At 45.5% G+C, this 14,494-nt stretch overlaps 1 protein-coding gene across 1 annotated transcript in view; it reads right to left on the bottom strand.

The window, feature by feature from the left end:
- LOC106604030 (serine/threonine-protein kinase DCLK1) overlaps positions 1–14,494 on the bottom strand; it is a 123,871-nt gene that overhangs the window by 61,687 nt on the left and 47,690 nt on the right.

The raw sequence follows: 14,494 nt of genomic DNA, 5'->3' as shown, positions 1-14,494 counted from the left end.
CAGTGCTATATTAACCAGACCATCCCCTGGCATGGCACAGTGCTATATTAACCAGACCATCCCCTGGTACAGTGCTATATTAACCAGACCATCCCCTGGCACAGTGCTATATTAACCAGACCATCCCCTGGCACAGTGCTATATTAACCAGACCATCCCATGACACAGTGCTATATTAACCAGACCATCCCCTGGCATGGCACAGTGCTATATTAACCAGACCATCCCCTGGCACAGTGCTATATTAACCAGACCATCCCCTGGCATGGTGCTATATTAACCAGACCATCCCCTGGTACAGTGCTATATTAACCAGACCATCCCCTGGCACAGTGCTATATTAACCAGACCATCCCCTGGCACAGTGCTATATTAACCAGACCATCCCCTGGCATGGTGCTATATTAACCAGACCATCCCCTGGTACAGTGCTATATTAACCAGACCATCCCCTGGCACAGTGCTATATTAACCAGACCATCCCCTGGCATGGCACAGTGCTATATTAACCAGACCATCCCCTGGCATGGCACAGTGCTATATTAACCAGACCATCCCCTGGCATGACACAGTGCTATATTAACCAGACCATCCCCTGGCACAGTGCTATATTAACCAGACCATCCCCTGGCACAGTGCTATATTAACCAGACCATCCCCTGGCATGACACAGTGCTATATTAACCAGACCATCCCCTGGCACAGTGCTATATTAACCAGACCATCCCCTGGCACAGTGCTATATTAACCAGACCATCCCCTGGTACAGTGCTATATTAACCAGACCATCCCCTGGTACAGTGCTATATTAACCATACCATTCCCTGGCATGGCACAGTGCTATATTAACCAGACCATCCCCTGACACAGTGCTATATTAACCAGACCATCCCCTGGCACAGTGCTATATTAACCAGACCATCCCCTGGCATGGCACAGTGCTATATTAACCAGACCATCCCCTGACACAGTGCTATATTAACCAGACCATCCCCTGGCACAGTGCTATATTAACCAGACCATCCCCTGGCATGGCACAGTGCTATATTAACCAGACCATCCCCTGGTACAGTGCTATATTAACCAGACCATCCCCTGGCACAGTGCTATATTAACCAGACCATCCCCTGGTACAGTGCTATATTAACCAGACCATCCCCTGGTACAGTGCTATATTAACCAGACCATCCCCTGGTACAGTGCTATATTAACCAGACCATCCCCTGGTACAGTGCTATATTAACCAGACCATCCCCTGGCACAGTGCTATATTAACCAGACCATCCCCTGGTACAGTGCTATATTAACCAGACCATCCCCTGGTACAGTGCTATATTAACCAGACCATCCCCTGGCACAGTGCTATATTAACCAGACCATCCCCTGGTACAGTGCTATATTAACCAGACCATCCCCTGGCACAGTGCTATATTAACCAGACCATCCCCTGGCACAGTGCTATATTAACCAGACCATCCCCTGGTACAGTACTATATTAACCAGACCATCCCCTGGTACAGTGCTATATTAACCAGACCATCCCCTGGCACAGTGCTATATTAACCAGACCATCCCCTGGTACAGTGCTATATTAACCAGACCATCCCCTGGCACAGTGCTATATTAACCAGACCATCCCCTGGCATGGCACAGTGCTATATTAACCAGACCATCCCCTGGCATGACACAGTGCTATATTAACCAGACCATCCCCTGGCATGACACAGTGCTATATTAACCAGACCATCCCCTGGCACAGTGCTATATTAACCAGACCATCCCCTGGCACAGTGCTATATTAACCAGACCATCCCCTGACACAGTGCTATATTAACCAGACCATCCCCTGGCATGACACAGTGCTATATTAACCAGACCATCCCCTGGTACAGTGCTATATTAACCAGACCATCCCCTGGCACAGTGCTATATTAACCAGACTATCCCCCGGCATGGCACAGTGATATATTAACCAGACCATCCCCTGGCATGACACAGTGCTATATTAACCAGACCATCCCCTGGTACAGTGCTATATTAACCAGACCATCCCCTGGCACAGTGCTATATTAACCAGACCATCCCCTGGCACAGTGCTATATTAACCAGAACATCCCCTGGCATGACACAGTGCTATATTAACCAGACCATCCCCTGGCACAGTGCTATATTAACCAGACCATCCCCTGGTACAGTACTATATTAACCAGACCATCCCCTGGTACAGTGCTATATTAACCAGACCATCCCCTGGTACAGTGCTATATTAACCAGACCATCCCCTGGCACAGTGCTATATTAACCAGACCATCCCCTGGTACAGTGCTATATTAACCAGACCATCCCCTGGCACAGTGCTATATTAACCAGACCATCCCCTGGCACAGTGCTATATTAACCAGACCATCCCCTGGTACAGTGCTATATTAACCAGACCATCCCCTGGCATGACACAGTGCTATATTAACCAGACCATCCCCTGGTACAGTGCTATATTAACCAGACCATCCCCTGGCACAGTGCTATATTAACCAGACCATCCCCTGGTACAGTGCTATATTAACCAGACCATCCCCTGGCACAGTGCTATATTAACCAGACCATCCCCTGGTACAGTGCTATATTAACCAGACCATCCCCTGGTACAGTGCTATATTAACCAGACCATCCCCTGGCACAGTGCTATATTAACCAGACCATCCCCTGGCACAGTGCTATATTAACCAGACCATCCCCTGACACAGTGCTATATTAACCAGACCATCCCCGGCACAGTGCTATATTAACCAGACCATCCCCTGACACAGTGCTATATTAACCAGACCATCCCCTGGCATGACACAGTGCTATATTAACCAGACCATCCCCTGGTACAGTGCTATATTAACCAGACCATCCCCTGGCATGGCACAGTGCTATATCAACCAGACCATCCCCTGGTACAGTGCTATATTAACCAGACCATCCCCTGGTACAGTGTTATATTAACCAGACCATCCCCTGGCACAGTGCTATATTAACCAGACCATCCCCTGGCATGACACAGTGCTATATTAACCAGACCATCCCCTGGCACAGTGCTATATTAACCAGACCATCCCCTGGCATGACACAGTGCTATATTAACCAGACCATCCCCTGGCACAGTGCTATATTAACCAGACCATCCCCTGGCATGACACAGTGCTATATTAACCAGACCATCCCCTGGTACAGTGCTATATTAACCAGACCATCCCCTGGCACAGTGCTATATTAACCAGACCATCCCCTGGTACAGTGCTATATTAACCAGACCATCCCCTGGTACAGTGCTATATTAACCAGACCATCCCCTGGCACAGTGCTATATTAACCAGACCATCCCCTGGCACAGTGCTATATTAACCAGACCATCCCCTGGTACAGTGCTATATTAACCAGACCATCCCCTGGCATGGCACAGTGCTATATTAACCAGACCATCCCCTGGCATGGCACAGTGCTATATTAACCAGACCATCCCCTGGCATGGCACAGTGCTATATTAACCAGACCATCCCCTGGCACAGTGCTATATTAACCAGACCATCCCCTGGTATGACACAGTGCTATATTAACCAGACCATCCCCTGGTACAGTGCTATATTAACCAGACCATCCCCTGGTACAGTGCTATATTAACCAGACCATCCCCTGGCATGACACAGTGCTATATTAACCAGACCATCCCCTGGTACAGTGCTATATTAACCAGACCATCACCTGGCACAGTGCTATATTAACCAGACCATCCCCTGGCACAGTGCTATATTAACCAGACCATCCCCTGGCATGGCACAGTGCTATATTAACCAGACCATCCCCTGGCACAGTGCTATATTAACCAGACCATCCCTTGGCACAGTGCTATATTAACCAGACCATCCCCTGGCACAGTGCTATATTAACCAGACCATCCCCTGGCACAGTGCTATATTAACCAGACCATCCCCTGGCATGGCACAGTGCTATATTAACCAGACCATCCCCTGGTACAGTGCTATATTAACCAGACCATCCCCTGGCACAGTGCTATATTAACCAGACCATCCCCTGGCATGACACAGTGCTATATTAACCAGACCATCCCCTGGTATGACACAGTGCTATATTAACCAGACCATCCCCTGGCATGACACAGTGCTATATTAACCAGACCATCCCCTGGCACAGTGCTATATTAACCAGACCATCCCCTGGTACAGTGCTATATTAACCAGACCATCCCCTGGCACAGTGCTATATTAACCAGACCATCCCCTGGCACAGTGCTATATTAACCAGATCATCCCCTGGCATGGCACAGTGCTATATTAACCAGACCATCCCCTGGTATGACACAGTGCTATATTAACCAGACCATCCCCTGGTACAGTGCTATATTAACCAGACCATCCCCTGGCACAGTGCTATATTAACCAGACCATCCCCTGGCACAGTGCTATATTAACCAGACCATCCCCTGGCATGGCACAGTGCTATATTAACCAGACCATCCCCTGGCATGGCACAGTGCTATATTAACCAGACCATCCCCTGGTACAGTGCTATATTAACCAGACCATCCCCTGGCACAGTGCTATATTAACCAGACCATCCCCTGGCACAGTGCTATATTAACCAGACCATCCCCTGGCACAGTGCTATATTAACCAGACCATCCCCTGGTACAGTGCTATATTAACCAGACCATCCCCTGGCATGACACAGTGCTATATTAACCAGACCATCCCCTGGTACAGTGCTATATTAACCAGACCATCCCCTGGCACAGTGCTGTATTAACCAGACCATCCCCTGGCACAGTGCTATATTAACCAGACCATCCCCTGGCATGGCACAGTGCTATATTAACCAGACCATCCCCTGGCACAGTGCTATATTAACCAGACCATCCCCTGGTACAGTGCTATATTAACCAGACCATCCCCTGGTACAGTGCTATATTAACCAGGCCATCCGCTGGCACAGTGCTATATTAACCAGACCATCCCCTGGTACAGTACTATATTAACCAGACCATCCCCTGGCACAGTGCTATATTAACCAGACCATCCCCTGGCACAGTACTATATTAACCAGACCATCCCCTGGCACAGTGCTATATTAACCAGACCATCCCCTGGTACAGTGCTATATTAACCAGACCATCCCCTGGCATGGTGCTATATTAACCAGACCATCCCCTGGCACAGTGCTATATTAACCAGACCATCCCCTGGCACAGTGCTATATTAACCAGACCATCCCCTAGCATGACACAGTGCTATATTAACCAGACCATCCCCTGGTACAGTGCTATATTAACCAGACCATCCCCTGGCACAGTGCTATATTAACCAGACCATCCCCTGGCATGGCACAGTGCTATATTAACCAGACCATCCCCTGGTACAGTGCCATATTAACCAGACCATCCCCTGGTACAGTGCTATATTAACCAGACCATCCCCTGGCACAGTGCTATATTAACCAGACCATCCCCTGGCATGGCACAGTGCTATATTAACCAGACCATCCCCTGGTACAGTGCTATATTAACCAGACCATCCCCTGGCATGGCACAGTGCTATATTAACCAGACCATCCCCTGGCACAGTGCTATATTAACCAGACCATCCCCTGGCACAGTGCCATATTAACCAGACCATCCCCTGGCACAGTGCTATATTAACCAGACCATCCCCTGGCATGGCACAGTGCTATATTAACCAGACCATCCCCTGGTACAGTGCTATATTAACCAGACGATCCCCTGGCATGGCACAGTGCTATATTAACCAGACCATCCCCTGGCACTGTGCTATATTAACCAGACCATCCCCTGGCATGGCACAGTGCTATATTAACCAGACCATCCCCTGGCACAGTGCTATATTAACCAGACCATCCCCTGGCACAGTGCTATATTAACCAGACCATCCCCTGGTACAGTGCTATATTAACCAGACCATCCCCTGGCATGGCACAGTGCTATATTAACCAGACCATCCCCTGGTACAGTGCTATATTAACCAGACCATCCCCTGGCACAGTGCTATATTAACCAGACCATCCCCTGGCATGGCACAGTGCTATATTAACCAGACCATCCCCTGGCACAGTGCTATATTAACCAGACCATCCCATGACACAGTGCTATATTAACCAGACCATCCCCTGGCATGGCACAGTGCTATATTAACCAGACCATCCCCTGGCACAGTGCTATATTAACCAGACCATCCCCTGGCATGGTGCTATATTAACCAGACCATCCCCTGGCACAGTGCTATATTAACCAGACCATCCCCTGGTACAGTGTTATATTAACCAGACCATCCCCTGGTACAGTGCTATATTAACCAGACCATCCCCTGGTACAGTGCTATATTAACCAGACCATCCCCTGGCATGGCACAGTGCTATATTAACCAAACCATCCCCTGGCACAGTGCTATATTAACCAGACCATCCCCTGGCACAGTGCTATATTAACCAGACCATCCCCTGGCACAGTGCTATATTAACCAGACCATCCCCTGGCACAGTGCTATATTAACCAGACCATCCCCTGGCATGGCACAGTGCTATATTAACCAGACCATCCCCTGGCACAGTGCTATATTAACCAGACCATCCCCTGGCACAGTGCTATATTAACCAGACCATCCCCTGGTACAGTGCTATATTAACCAGACCATCCCCTGGCACAGTGCTATATTAACCAGACCATCCCCTGGCACAGTGCTATATTAACCAGACCATCCCCTGGCATGACACAGTGCTATATTAACCAGACCATCCCCTGGCACAGTGCTATATTAACCAGACCATCCCCTGGCACAGTGCTATATTAACCAGACCATCCCCTGGCACAGTGCTATATTAACCAGACCATCCCCTGGCATGGTGCTATATTAACCAGACCATCCCCTGGCATGGTACAGTGCTATATTAACCAGACCATCCCCTGGCATGGCACAGTGCTATATTAACCAGACCATCCCCTGACACAGTGCTATATTAACCAGACCATCCCCTGGCACAGTGCTATATTAACCAGACCATCCCCTGGCATGGCACAGTGCTATATTAACCAGACCATCCCCTGGTACAGTGCTATATTAACCAGACCATCCCCTGGCACAGTGCTATATTAACCAGACCATCCCCTGGCACAGTGCTATATTAACCAGACCATCCCCTGGTACAGTGCTATATTAACCAGACCATCCCCTGGCACAGTGCTATATTAACCAGACCATCCCCTGGCACAGTGCTATATTAACCAGACCATCCCCTGGCACAGTGCTATATTAACCAGACCATCCCCTGGCATGGCACAGTGCTATATTAACCAGACCATCCCCTGGCATGACACAGTGCTATATTAACCAGACCATCCCCTGGCATGACACAGTGCTATATTAACTAGACCATCCCCTGGCACAGTGCTATATTAACCAGACCATCCCCTGGCACAGTGCTATATTAACCAGACTATCCCCTGGCATGGCACAGTGCTATATTAACCAGACCATCCCCTGGCATGGCACAGTGCTATATTAACCAGACCATCCCCTGGTACAGTGCTATATTAACCAGACCATCCCCTGGTACAGTGTTATATTAACCAGACCATCCCCTGGCATGGTACAGTGCTATATTAACCAGACCATCCCCTGGCATGGCACAGTGCTATATTAACCAGACCATCCCCTGGCATGACACAGTGCTATATTAACCAGACCATCCCCCGGCATGACACAGTGCTATATTAACCAGACCATCCCCTGGTACAGTGCTATATTAACCAGACCATCCCCTGGCATGGTGCTATATTAACCAGACCATCCCCTGGCACAGTGCTATATTAACCAGACCATCCCCTGGTACAGTGTTATATTAACCAGACCATCCCCTGGCATGGCACAGTGCTATATTAACCAGACCATCCCCTGGTACAGTGCTATATTAACCAGACCATCCCCTGGCACAGTGCTATATTAACCAGACCATCCCCTGGCATTGCACAGTGCTATATTAACCAGACCATCCCCTGGCATGGCACAGTTTTATATTAACCAGACCATCCCCTGGCATGACACAGTGCTATATTAACCAGACCCTCCCCTGGCACAGTGCTATATTTACCAGACCATCCCCTGGCATGACACAGTGCTATATTAACCAGACCATCCCCTGGCACAGTGCTATATTAACCAGACCATCCCCTGGCACAGTGCTATATTAACCAGACCATCCCCTGGCACAGTGCTATATTAACCAGACCATCCCCTGACATGGTACAGTGCTATATTAACCAGACCATCCCCTGGCATGGCACAGTGCTATATTAACCAGACCATCCCCTGGCATGGTACAGTGCTATATTAACCAGACCATCCCCTGGCATGGTACAGTGCTATATTAACCAGACCATCCCCTGGCATGGCACAGTGCTATATTAACCAGACCATCCCCTGGCATGGCACAGTGCTATATTAAACAGACCATCCCCCGGCATGGCACAGTGCTATATTAACCAGACCATCCCCTGGCATGACACAGTGCTATATTAACCAGACCATCCCCTGGCACAGTGCTATATTAACCAGACCATCCCCTGGCACAGTGCTATATTAACCAGACCATCCCCTGGCACAGTGCTATATTAACCAGACCATCCCCTGGCATGGCACAGTGCTATATCAACCAGACCATCCCCTGGCACAGTGCTATATTAACCAGACCATCCCCTGGCACAGTGCTATATTAACCAGACCATCCCCCGGCATGGCACAGTGCTATATTAACCAGACCATCCCCTGGCACAGTGCTATATTAACCAGACCATCCCCTGGCATGGCACAGTGCTATATTAACCAGACCATCCCCTGGCATGACACAGTGCTATATTAACCAGACCATCCCCGGCACAGTGCTATATTAACCAGACCATCCCCTGGCACAGTGCTATATTAACCAGACCATCCCCTGGCATGGCACAGTGCTATATCAACCAGACCATCCCCTGGCACAGTGCTATATTAACCAGACCATCCCCCGGCATGGTACAGTGCTATATTAACCAGACCATCCCTTGACATGACACAGTACTATATTAACACACTAACCCTCTGTTAAGAGAGGGGGTGTTAACGAAGGGTGGAAACTCAGGATACTAGACAACGAGGACTCTGAGTCAGCTAATATAACTCTCTATAAGTCTGGAACAGTATTAGTACAGGGCAACCCCCAAACAGTTTCAGCTGGACTTTCACCTTAACCTGTTTGGGATAGGGGGCAGTATTTTCACGGCCGGATAAAAAACGTACCCGATTTAATCTGATTACTACTCCTGCCCAGAAACTAGAATATGCATATAAATAGTAGATTTGGATAGAAAACACTCTAAAGTTTCTAAAACTGTTTGAATGGTGTCTGTGTGTATAACAGAACTCATATGGCAGGCCAAAACCTGAAAAGATTCTATATGGGAAGTGCCCTGTCTGACCATTTCTTGTCCTTCTATAGCCTCTCTATCGAAAATACAGGATCTCTGCTGTAACGTGACATTTTCTAAGGCTCCCATTGGCTCTAGGAAGGCGCCAGAACGTGGAATGATAGCTCTCCAGTCTCTGGGCGAAAAACAGCAGGGGTTTTGGAGAGTGGTCCTTCTGAGAACAATGACACTGGTGCACGCGTGCACGTGATGACTCCATTTTTTTATTTTACTGTTTGAACGGATACAACGTCTCCCGGTTGGAATATTATCGCTATTTTATGAGAAAAATCGCATAAAAATTGATTTTAAACAGCGTTTGACATGCTTCGAAGTACGGTAATGGAATATTTAGAATTTTTTTGTCACGAAACGTGCCGGCGTGTCACCCTTCGGATAGTGACTTGAACGCACGAACAAAACGGAGGTATTTGGATATAACTATGGATTATTTGGAACCAAAACAACATTGGTTGTTGAAGTAGAAGTCCTGGGAGTGCATTCTGACGAAGAACAGCAAAGGTAATCCAATTTTTCTTAACTCTTATAGAGTTTGGTGAGTGCCAAACTTGGTGAGTATCAAAATAGCTAGCCGTGATGGCCGGGCTATGTACTCAGAATATTGCAAAATGTGCTTTGGGGTTATGGTTTGTATTTCTATGTGGTCTCTAGTCTTTTGTATTTCTATGTCTAGTTTATTGGGGTTGGACTCTCAATTGGAGGAAGGTGCTTTCTCGTTGCCTCTGATTGAGAGTCCTATATATGGGTATGTGTTTGGTTAAGTGTTTGTGGGAGATTGTTTCTTGTTTTGCCTGTGTGAGCCTTACAAGACTGTTTTGTTGTTCGTGCTTTCTTCGTTTTGTTGTTTTGGTGTTCTCTTTATTTAAAATAAATATCAAGATGAGCATCCACATTCCTGCTGCGTTTTGGTCCTCTATTCCCGACGACAACCTTTACAGGTAATCCAATTTTTCTTATAGTAAATCTGAGTTTGGTGAGTACCAAACTTGGTGGGTGTCAAATTAGCTAGCCTGTGATGGCCGGGCTATCTACTCAGAATATTGCAAAATGTGCTTTCGCCAAAAAGCTATTTTAAAATCTGACACCGCGATTGCGTAAAGGAGTTCTGTATCTATAATTCTTAAAATAATTGTTATCTTTTTTGTAAACGTTTATCGTGAGTAATTTAGTAAATTCACCGGAAGTTTGCAGTGGGTATGCTAGTTCTGAACATCACATGCTAATGTAAAAATCGTTTTTTTTATATAAATATGAACTTGATTGAACAAAACATGCATGTATTGTATAACATAATGTCCTAGGAGTGTTATCTGATGAAGATCATCAAAGGTTAGTGCTGCATTTAGCTGTGGTTTTGGTTTTTGTGACATATATGCTAGCTTTGAAAATGGCTGTGTGATTTATTTTTGGCAGGGTACTCTCCTGACATAATCTAATGTTTTGCTTTCGCTGTAAAGCCTTTTTGAAATCGGACAATGTGGTTAGATTAATGAGAGTCTTGTCTTTAAAATGGTGTAAAATAGTCATATATTTGAGAAATTGAAGTTATAGCATTTTTGAGGTAGTTGTATTTCGCGCCACGCTCTACCATTGGATATTGGTGAGGCGTTCCGCTAGCGGAACGTCTGTCCCTAACAGGTTTTAAGCATTTGCACACCGTTACAACACTGTATATATACATATGATATTTGTAATGTCTTCATTCTTTTGGAACTTCTGTGAGTGTAATGTTTACTGTTCATTTTAAATGTTTATTTCACTTTTGTATATTATCTACCTCACTTGCTTTGGCAATGTTAACATATTTTTCCCATGCCAATAAAGTGCCTTGAATTTAATTGAATTGAATTGAGGGGGGGAGAGAGAGAGAGAGAGTGAGAGAGAGAAGGAGATTGAGAGAGAGAGAGAGAGAGGGTGAGAGAGAGAAGGAGATTGAGAGTGAGAGAGAGAGAGTGAGAGAGAGAAGGAGATTGAGAGAGAGAAGGAGATTGAGAGAGAGAAGGAGATTGAGAGAGAGAAGGAGATTGAGAGAGAGAGAGAGAGAGAGACAGAGAGAGAGAGACAGAGAGAGAGCCTGTATAAATAGACATAATATTACATTTGAAATTTCTTTTTTCTTTTGGAAGTTTTGTGAGTGTAATGTTTACTGTTAATTTTTTATTGTTTATTTCACTTTTGTTTATTATCTATTTCACTTGCTTTGGCAATGTTAACATATGTTTCCCATGCCAATAAAGCTCCTTGAATTGAAATTGAATTGGAATTGATTTGGAATTGAAAGAGAGAGATGAAAATGAGCAGGTGAAGAGGTTCTGATCATCTACAGTTAGTAGAAGAGGTTAAAGGGAGCGATTCATCGTCTGGAATATGACTGGCTGAAACTGTTTCAGGGAGGGAGGGAGGGAGGGAAGAGTAGACAGAGGGATTAAAATATGGAGAGATGAAGAGACGGAGAGACAGGTAGACGGAGAGACAGGTAGATGGAGAGATGGAGAGATGAGTAGATGGAGAGATGAGTAGATGAAGTGATGAAGAGATGGGTAGATGGAGAGATGAGTAGATGAGTAGATGGAGAGATGAGTAGATGGAGAGATGGAGAGATGAGTAGATGGGTAGATGGAGAGATGACTAGATGGAGAGATGGGTAGATGGAGAGATGGGTAGATGGAGAGATGGAGAGATGGAGAGATGAGTAGATGGAGAGATGGAGAGATGGAGAGATGGGTAGATGGAGAGATGGAGAGATGGGTAGATGGAGAGATGGAGAGATGAGTAGATGGGTAGATGGAGAGATGACTAGATGGAGAGATGGGTAGATGGAGAGATGGAGAGATGGGTAGATGGAGAGATGAGTAGATGGAGAGATGAGTAGATGGAGAGATGGAGAGATGGAGAGATGGAGAGATGGGTAGATGGAGAGATGGAGAGATGAGTAGATGGAGAGATGAGTAGATGGAGAGATGAGTAGATGGAGAGATGAGTAGATGGAGAGATGGAGAGATGAATAGATGAGTAGATGAGTAGATGGGTAGATGGAGAGATGAGTAGATGGAGAGATGAGTAGATGGAGAGTTGAGTAGATGGAGAGATGGAGAGATGAATAGATGAGTAGATGAGTAGATGAGGAGATGGAGAGATGAGGAGATGGAGAGATGGAGAGATGGGTAGATGAATAGATGAGTAGATGAAGAGATGGAGAGATGGAGAGATGGGTAGATTGAGAGATGAGTAGATGGAGAGATGAAGAGATGAAGAGATGGAGAGATGGAGAGATGAAGAGGAGGATAGTTGACCCTGCTGGTCCTTTAATGGAAGAAGGGACGGAGGAATGAGAAGGGACGGAGGAATGAGAAGGGACGGAGGAATGAGAGAAATAAGACAAAATAACAGAAGATGAAAGAGATGGGGAATAACTAATGAACTGTGGGATGATACTTTTGTCGGAGGGAAGAGGGGGAGGGAGAGGAAGAAAGTGAGAGAGAGAAAAAGGACATGAAATGAGAGAGGGAGGGAGAGATATTGCTGTTTGCTTTTTGAAAACGGATGAGAAGGGATTAAGAGATGCTAGAATGAGGATGGGAACCGGAACAAGGGGCTCCACCCTCTCTCTTTCCTATTTAACAGGCCAAATGTCCCCTCCCCTTCAAAAATGTGAAAGATGCCAACACCTGCCAAATCAGGATTTGTCCAAATAACCAGTAACGGAAAACCCAAACACCTTAACTACTGCTGCTCGTTAGCCCCCGCATCCCATTCCGTTCCCAACAGATTCTACGGTATCGGTTATGTTTACATACACCGTAATTTTTTTTATTTTGTATTAGTTCCTCTTACAATTAAAATAATAACAAAAACGTAGGCAACTTTTCATCAGATTTTTCAGTATTTAAACATGATACATTTTTTTTACGTATAATATACAGTACTTTATTAGTGTTTCACAAACACTAATATATCAAGTCCAGCATAAAAACAATGTCTAAGATCCAACTTAATTTGATCCAATCGTAACTGTTATTGGTACATAACATCTACTTAATCTTTCATTGACCATGTTCTAGTGTTAAATATGGCTTTATGTATTTCATTACTTTAATTTTTTTTTTAATACACTTCAGCAGAAAGTGTTGAGCGCATAGTGCTCTTTCCACTAACACCAACTGGATATAAAGCTTCATGATTTTACGAAAGGTGAGAATAGGTGGTTTCATCATCGAACGTTAATTTGTCCGACGGTTCATCATGATTCATTAACTTATTAACAAACTATTAGATACTAATATAGAAACGGGCTTTTTCGATGTTCAAATATGAATAGAACATTGTAAACCAACTGGTCCGTTGTGGCTCAGTTGGTAGAGCATGGTGGTTTGCAACACCAGGGTTGTGGGTTTGATTCCCACAGGGGACCAGTATGGAAAAAAGAAAAACGTATGAAATGTATGCATTCACTACTGTAAGTTGCTCTGGATAAGAGTGTCTGCTAAATGACTTAAATGTAAATGTGTAAAAGTATCATAAAGTAAAAAAATAAATAGTTAATTTACCCACAATCCTCTGAAAACAGAGCCGCTGTTATAATCTCCACCCGGCACAGCCAGAAGAGGACTGGCCACCCCTCAGAGCCTGGTTCCTCTCTAGGTTTCTTCCTAGGTTCTGGCCTTTCTAGGGAGTTTTTCCTAGCCACCGTGCTTCTACAACTGCACTGCTTGCTGTTTGGGGTTTTAGGCTGGGTTTCTGTACAGCACTTTGAGATATCGGCTGATGTAAAAACGGCTTTATAAATAAATTTGATTGATTCATTGACATGGCAAGTTGTTGGAAAAACTTAAAATTGAAAGGAAATATTATGACATTTTGGTAAGTTAAACACAATGTTCCATGTAGTTGTTTTTACACACAAATAGTTGTTTAGATTTACCTTATGTGGAATGAAAAAAAAGCTTGTTTGAACAAGTGAAGTAG

The sequence above is a fragment of the Salmo salar genome, chromosome 04 (genome assembly GCF_965601325.2).
Source record: "Salmo salar chromosome 04, fSalSal1, whole genome shotgun sequence".
Classification (NCBI taxonomy): domain Eukaryota; kingdom Metazoa; phylum Chordata; class Actinopteri; order Salmoniformes; family Salmonidae; genus Salmo; species Salmo salar.
Note: the sequence above shows the minus strand (reverse complement) of the source record. Positions and strands in the feature narration are given on the sequence as shown.